Below are 7,472 nucleotides of genomic sequence, written 5' to 3'. Positions count from 1 at the left end.
TTTTTTCACACCTCTATTATACATGATTATCTATATTTTCACCAACTTATAGTTATTAATATCATTCTTAAAGCCGTGTGCACATACGTGATCGTTTAATGGTTTAACACTATAATGCTTATGAATACGTTCACATACATCTCACAAACACGTATTCATACACATATACACGTACACATATACCACAACTCATTCATGTATAAAAATATACAGATACAAACATAATCCATCACAAGTTGGTGAAAAGTATAGGCATTACAATGTTAAACTGTGAAACGAGTACTTGATCCCGAAGGGTACACGACTTTTTGAACGATATTAATAACTATAAGTTGGTGAAAATATAGATTATCATGTATAGTAGAGGTGTGAAAAAAACGAAGCGAAAAAACGACGTTTGGTGCCCGAAAATCGAAAATAAGAAAAATCTGTAGCTAATCCGTAGCTATATAGCTACGGATTAGCTACGGATTTTTCTTATTTTCGATTTTTTGGGCACCAAACTTCGTTTTTTTCGCTCCGTTTTTTTCACACCTCTATTATACATGATTATTTATATTTTCACCAACTTATAGCTATTAATATCATTCTTAAAGTCGTGTGGACGTACGTGATCCATTACTCGTTTAGTGGTTTAACACTATAATGCTTATGTATACGTTCACACACATCTCACAAACACTTATACATACACATATACATGTACACATATACCACAACTCATTCATGTATATAAATATACAGATACAAACATAATCCATCACCAGTTGGTGAAAAGTATAGTCATTACAATGTTAAACTGTGAAACGAGTATTTGATCCCGACGGGGCACACGACTTTATGTACGATATTAATAGCTATAAGTTGGTGAAAATATAGATAATCATGTATATTAGAGGTGTTAAAAAACGAAGCAAAAAAAACGACGTTTGGTTCCCGAAAAATCGAAAAAAAGAAAAATCCGTAGCTAATCTGTAGCTAATTAGCTACGGATTAGCTACGGAATTCTAACGGAAAGTATACGCCGTAGCTAATCCGTAGGTACATATTTAATTAACAAAATATCATTTTCATTTTTTACAGAAATAACCAACAATTTCGAGATCCACTATGAAATATAAAACTCCCCCCCCACCCCCCCCCCCCCCAAAAAAAAAAAAATCATTCTTCATATATTTCTCTGTTTTACGACCAAAATACACTTTAAATTGAGTAAATTACATGATTCGTTCCTAGTTTAATCGTTAAACTAGTTGTGAAACTCATACATAAGTTTATTTAAAAATAAATAAATATAAATGTCTAAATATTTAAAATGTTTAAATTTATAAGAAAATATTGAATTATTAAAATTAAAATGTTTTCTTCCTTTTTAAATTTAAACAAATAATTTAGATAATAAAACAAAAAAATTAATGAGGCTCTAATTTACGAATTTTAAAATTAGAAGGTAAGTTCAATAATGAAATTGATATTTATTTATTATTACATTTATTGTAATTATTACATTTAAATATTATGTAGAATTTCATAAAATGGAAAAAACCACAAAATGACATGTGAAAAAAAAAATTAATTTAAAATAACCACAAAATGACATGTGACAAAATGAATGAGAGTATAATATGTGACAAAAACATCTTTATTTATTAGAGTAGATTGTGTTTTTTGTTCTTATTTTTTAAAATTAACTTAGACTGTTCTTTATTTCCCTAGTTGTTGCGTACTTTGTCCATGGCAGATATAAATGACTATATTGCCATATTCTATTTCTATTCCATTTTTTTATAATTTATCTTATTTTATTTATATTACTTATAATTTTTTAAAATAAAATGGCTTATATAATTGTCATATTTCTCTTCTCTATCTTTCAAACCTCCAGGAACCACTTCTTTCAAACCCCCTTTCAGTCACCAGAGTCGATGACCTCATCGAAGAGAGAAGTACAAAACATACACAAACCTTGTGTGCGTGTGTGTGTGAGAGGGCAAAATAAACGGAGGGAACATCGATACCGGAGTTGCAAAAGAGGGTTGCAGCTCTGCACTCCGACGAGAGGGTAGCATAGAAACACCTCTCATCCTCTCTTATCTCTTATCCAGTCAACTTGTCGCCACTTGCACGCCGCCATTGCCACCTACGCGCCACCATCTCTGCATCATCTAGAGTTTAAATATTTGTTTGATAATCGAAGCCATCCTTTATTCTCTATTCTCAGTTCATAGATCTATACTCTGACTAGAGGGTGACAAAGAAAAACCTCTCATCCTCTCTTATCTCTTCTCAAGTCGACTATCACCACTTGCCCGCAACCATCACGATTTACGCTTCACTATCACCGCACCATCTAGGATCCAAATCTTCATTTGACTATCGATGGCATCCTCTATTATTTCTTCTTCATTCGTAGATCTATACTTTAGCAACAACCCTTTTACTCTTTTGTTTTTCCGATGAGAGCAGATCTGAAAAAAACCATGATTGATTACAAGAAATAGGCTCTAGCACCGATTTAGGAAAAAATGATGGGGTGTGGTAGGTTTCTTTCCCGAATCTATAACAAGAGAGAAGAAAAGGGGTAGACCGACAATGGTGGTGATCCGACAGTGGTGGTGATGTTGATACTTTTGGGAGCCAATGTTAAAGAAAAAGAGGGATATAAATATATTAGGCTGGATGGAGTGGCTTGAAGGTTAAGAGGTTGGTTCAACTGTACTGGTGATACTGCAGGGGGCACGAATCCAAGTATCTCAGGGGACTGCTGGCTTGTTGTTTGACGGCATATGCAACCCATTCATTTTCTCCCCCTCTATAGATTCTTTCTCTGTTCTCTCAATATTAGGTACTTGTTCTTCATGCATAAATACTTGTACATTATATTGTTTTGTATGTTTTTAATTGAGTGGTTTGATAAATGTATCATTTGTTGTGGGATGAGAAAGGAGTAGATAGAAAAGTTGATAATTAGCTGATGTCGCATAAGTTAAGTGAGTTTGTGAGGGAAGACTCATTCCACCCTTTATACAATGTCATAAAATTGTTCCATCTTAAAATATCTATTTATTGTTGGATACAAACCAGGAAAACAAACAATAATTTAAGAAGAAAGTTGTAGGAAATACATAAAGAATAAGAAGAGGGATCGATGTGATAAGATTCTCTATAAAAGACGCAGACCCTTTTCTTATTACCACACAATTACCTATTACGTCTTGATTATATATATATATATATATATATATATATATATATATATATATATATAGAAGTTTGTTCAATCGAGAACATCCCTTATTCCGAGAACATTTGAGAACAAATTTGGACCATACATTTTATTTTATAATTTAACTTTTATTTATGTATGTATTACTAATTATATAAATAAAAAAGTACCATACCCCAAGTCTACATCTAATGCACAATTTACAGCTCATTCAAGCCTGATTGATGATGAATTTTACTATAAACCTCTTTCGAAATCGGTTGTTTGTACTTTTAGTTGTGTTTTCTGGTTTTTATTGTTTTAGTCACCAATTTTTCTAATTCGATTCTCAAAAATGGAAGAATTAGGATAAATCATCCGAATTGATCTATAAGTTAGGGTTTTGTAGGATGAAATTTTGAACTCGATTTAGCTCAATTTTGATTCAAATCCATTCTCTTTATATTGAATTTGAATTTGATTGAATCATTTTGTTTTACTTTTTTGAAGGTGACTTAATTATTGGAGCGACTTCGATGAGCCTCAAGTGCTTCAGAACCACGGATACAGATGTCACCTTATGATATGGGATTTTCAGTGATGCAGTCGATTCTTAAACTTACTGAGGTTTACAAGGATGAGGTATTAACCTTATTAGTCTAGCGATCAAAGGTTAATATAAGTCAATTCACCAATAATGTATAACTTTGAATATTATTATCATTTATTATTGAGTTTATATCTTCATCTGTACTTCTTCCATATGCTGATTCTAGGATTTGTCTAGTTTGTAGTTGTGTATTTGTTATTTAAGCTTCTTGTTGATTGGGTGGAGGGGCAAATCATCTACTTAAAACCTCATGAGACTACAATGGTTATTGACTTATGTATGCATCTGTTTCAACTTTTCTCGTCTCACAAAATTGGCAAGTTACAAATTTATTATCTATTCCTCATGTTATATAATCTTGTTGATTGGGTGGATGGGAAAATCGTCTACTTGATCTTCGTTCTAGAAGTGGGTGGGCTGGAATAAAGTTAATTATTGTAGGCATTAGTCTTAAGTTGTAAAGTCCAAGGTGGTTCTTGGATTGGTGTTATCCAAGGCTAATGGAAATATACCCCACATAGCCTTCTAGTTTGGTTGCGGATATGATTCAATGTGATGCCCAATTGGTGTTGGTGTGTTCAAATGGGCAATCTCCTCAAGAGACTTTAAAAAAGAGGTCTACAGTTGGTTTTTTTTGCTATTATTCTCACTAGTCTGACTTCCTGACCTCCACAGTTTGGCGATGGTTTGACCTTTTTTCCCTTCGGGTAGAGCTCTCAAGGTGTTGTGAAGCTTCATAGGTTTGAGTTGGTGGATCTATAAAATTTCCAGTACCTTGTCTCTCCTGATGCACTCCTATTTTTTCTAAAATATTGCATATTTACCATTTTTCCCCTGATGTTGGGCTGGAGATTCTTGCCTGTTGACGCCTCCTCCCAGGGTCCTAGTTGAACTTTGGGAGCTAATTTATAGATTTCTCAATTGAGTTAGTTAAGAGGTTAGCCTTTTCCATCTATGGCTATATTTGGACGGAATTACCCTTAGGGGTATCCCCTCAAGAGTTTTCTATTGGTGCTGATGGCTTGTGTTTTCATTTCCTATTTTGCAATCTTGTTTTAGTGGGACATGTATTATTAGCTTCAATTTTGTATTTTGTTTTTGTTCGTTCTCCTGTTTTGTTCTAACCCCCTGCTGTTTTTTTTTTCTAATGCATTTTGCTGTTAGGAAAACATGTTTTGAATTTCCAGTTTGCAGCCTTGCATCTTCTCCGTGAGCTAAAGCAAATTCTATATCTGAATAGTGAAGTTGAGTCTGCATTTGAAGCTTGTCCTTAATTGACCCAAGAGTTCTTCAAAGAAAATACACTCCACTTTGTGATAGTTTGTCTCCCAAAGTTAAACTTAGAAGTAAGCATCTTTATATCATGGTTCACCGATCACCAATAATCATGGTTTTTGCATTCTACACTTTTGGGATGATTACAATTTAAATATCTATATGATTCTTCTGATTCGACTAAGTTAAGTTGCAAACTTGAATTTCTTTCATAGGCTCGCAAAGATGCTACTCAGATTGTTGCAAACCGGCAACGTCAACAAGTTCAGTCACGATTGATTGCATGTGATTATTTAAAATCAACATTTGTTTAAATAAATAAAAAATAAAAAATATTGTCATTAATATTTATATGTGAATAACATAATCACATTGATTAAATACACAAAAATAACTACTGAATCGAGAATGCGAAAACAAATTGTCCAAATAAATAATATTTGATTAAATAAATATAATTACATGTGATTAAACACACAAGAACAAATATTAAATCGATAACACGAAAATGAATCTTGTTCACATAAATCATATGTGATTACACACATATAATCACATGTGATTGTATATGTCTAACATATATGATTTATGTAGACAAAATGTATTTTCGTGTTGTCGATTCAATAGTAGGCCGCGTGTATTTAATCATATATGATTATATGTATCTAATCACATATGATTTATATGGACAAAATTCGTTTTCGTGTTCTCGATTCAATAGTTATTCTGATGTATTTAATCACATGTGATTAAATACATGAGAATAATTATTGAATTAAAAATGCAAAAATGAATAGTGTTCATAAAAATCTTATGTGGTTAGTTACATATAATCACATGTGATTATATGTATCTAATCACATATGATTTATCTATAAAAGATTCATTTTTGCGTTCTTGATTTAATAGTTGTTCTTTAGAAACTTTAATCACATGTGATTAAATACATTTAATCACATGTGATTATATGTATCTAAACACATATGCTTTATATGTATAAAATCGAATCTTCTCTTTATAAATCATACGCGATTAGATACATGTAATCACTTATGATTATATACACGAGAACAACTATTAAATTACGAACACTAAAGAACAAATATTTTCCATATAAATTATATTCGGTTAAATACGTATAATTACATGTGGTAAAAGACACGAGACCAACTAATGAATTGAAAATGAGAAATGAATATTTTCCACATAATTATATGTGATTAAATACATGTAACCACATGTGATTATATATATATATATATATATATATATATATATAATCACATATGATTTACATGGACAAGATTCGTTTTTGTGTTATTGATTATATAGTTGTTCTTTAGCAACTTTAATCATATGTGATTAAATACATTTAATCACATGTGATTATATGTATCTAAACACATATGATTTGTATGGACAAAATCAAACCGTGTGTATATAATTCATATGCAATTAGAAAGATATAATCACATGTGATTATACACACGGGAAAAAGTATTAAATTAAGAACGCAAAAATAAATATTTTCCATATAAATCATAAGGTTATTGGCCCAAAATTGGGCCTTCAGTTGAATATCAAGAAAATGGAGCTCTTTTGGCCCTCGTGTGATGGTAGGAAGCTGCGTAAGGGGCTATTCCCTGTTGGTATCGGGAGGCCGCCATTGGGGGTTAAACTTCTCGGGGGAGCTGTTAGTATTGATGCTAGTTTCATTAGCAGCTTAGCCATAAAGAGAGCTGAAAACACTGTGAATTTGATGCGCCTTCTTCCACAATTGCCTGATCCGCAGAGTGAGCTCCTTCTACTTCTGTCTTGTATGGGCATTGCTAAACTTTTCTTTAGGTTGAGGACGCGCCAACCCGTTCACATGGAGGAGGCGGCATTATTCTTCGATAATGGGTTGCGTGGGGCGATTGAGGACATTGTGGTTTGTGGTGGCCCTTTCTTTGGCGACATACAGTGGCGACTTGCTTCCCTATCCATTCAGTTTGGTGGTCTGGGTTTATACTCAGCAGTAGAGGCTACCTTATATGCTTTTGTTGCCTCAAAGGCCCAATCTTAGGTATTGCAAGCCCACATCTTACAGGATAACGACATTTATGGTATGGGTTCTGATTATGCTTGTGCCTTAGCTTCTCTTCATAACAAGCTTCCGTACATTGACCTTAGCAGTTTTTCTACTAAGGACACCGCCCCCCTAAATCCCAGAATACACTAGCGAGTGCCCTTTTTAGTAAAATTGTCCAAGATATGGAAGTCCATTTCCACATGACTGCTCGGCAAAAAGCAGTTATTCAATGTTTATGTGCACCACATGCTCAAGATTTTCTTTTACCTATCCCTATAGATGGGTTGGGCCAACATATGTCTCCTGTGGAG

The 7,472-nt window shown here is 33.0% G+C and overlaps 1 long non-coding RNA gene across 2 annotated transcripts; it reads left to right on the top strand.

Annotated features, from left to right (window-relative positions):
• Positions 1 to 1,853: 1,853 nt before the first annotated feature.
• Positions 1,854 to 5,375, top strand: LOC145120610 (uncharacterized). 2 transcript variants are annotated; one of them, XR_013714262.1, is made up of 3 exons: positions 1,855 to 2,845; positions 3,716 to 5,161; positions 5,306 to 5,375. It is a non-coding gene; the product is annotated as an uncharacterized LOC145120610 (long non-coding RNA). The 2 variants fall into 2 exon arrangements; XR_013714261.1 differs by lacking the exon at positions 5,306 to 5,375 and having other exon boundaries at positions 1,854 to 2,845; positions 3,716 to 3,958.
• The last annotated feature ends 2,097 nt before the right edge of the window (positions 5,376 to 7,472 follow it).

Source organism: Lactuca virosa, chromosome 6 (genome assembly GCF_052849685.1).
Source record: "Lactuca virosa cultivar CGN04683 chromosome 6, Lactuca_virosa_CGN04683_v6, whole genome shotgun sequence".
NCBI classification, from domain to species: Eukaryota; Viridiplantae; Streptophyta; class Magnoliopsida; order Asterales; family Asteraceae; genus Lactuca; species Lactuca virosa.
This window is presented reverse-complemented; position numbering and strand designations above follow the sequence as displayed.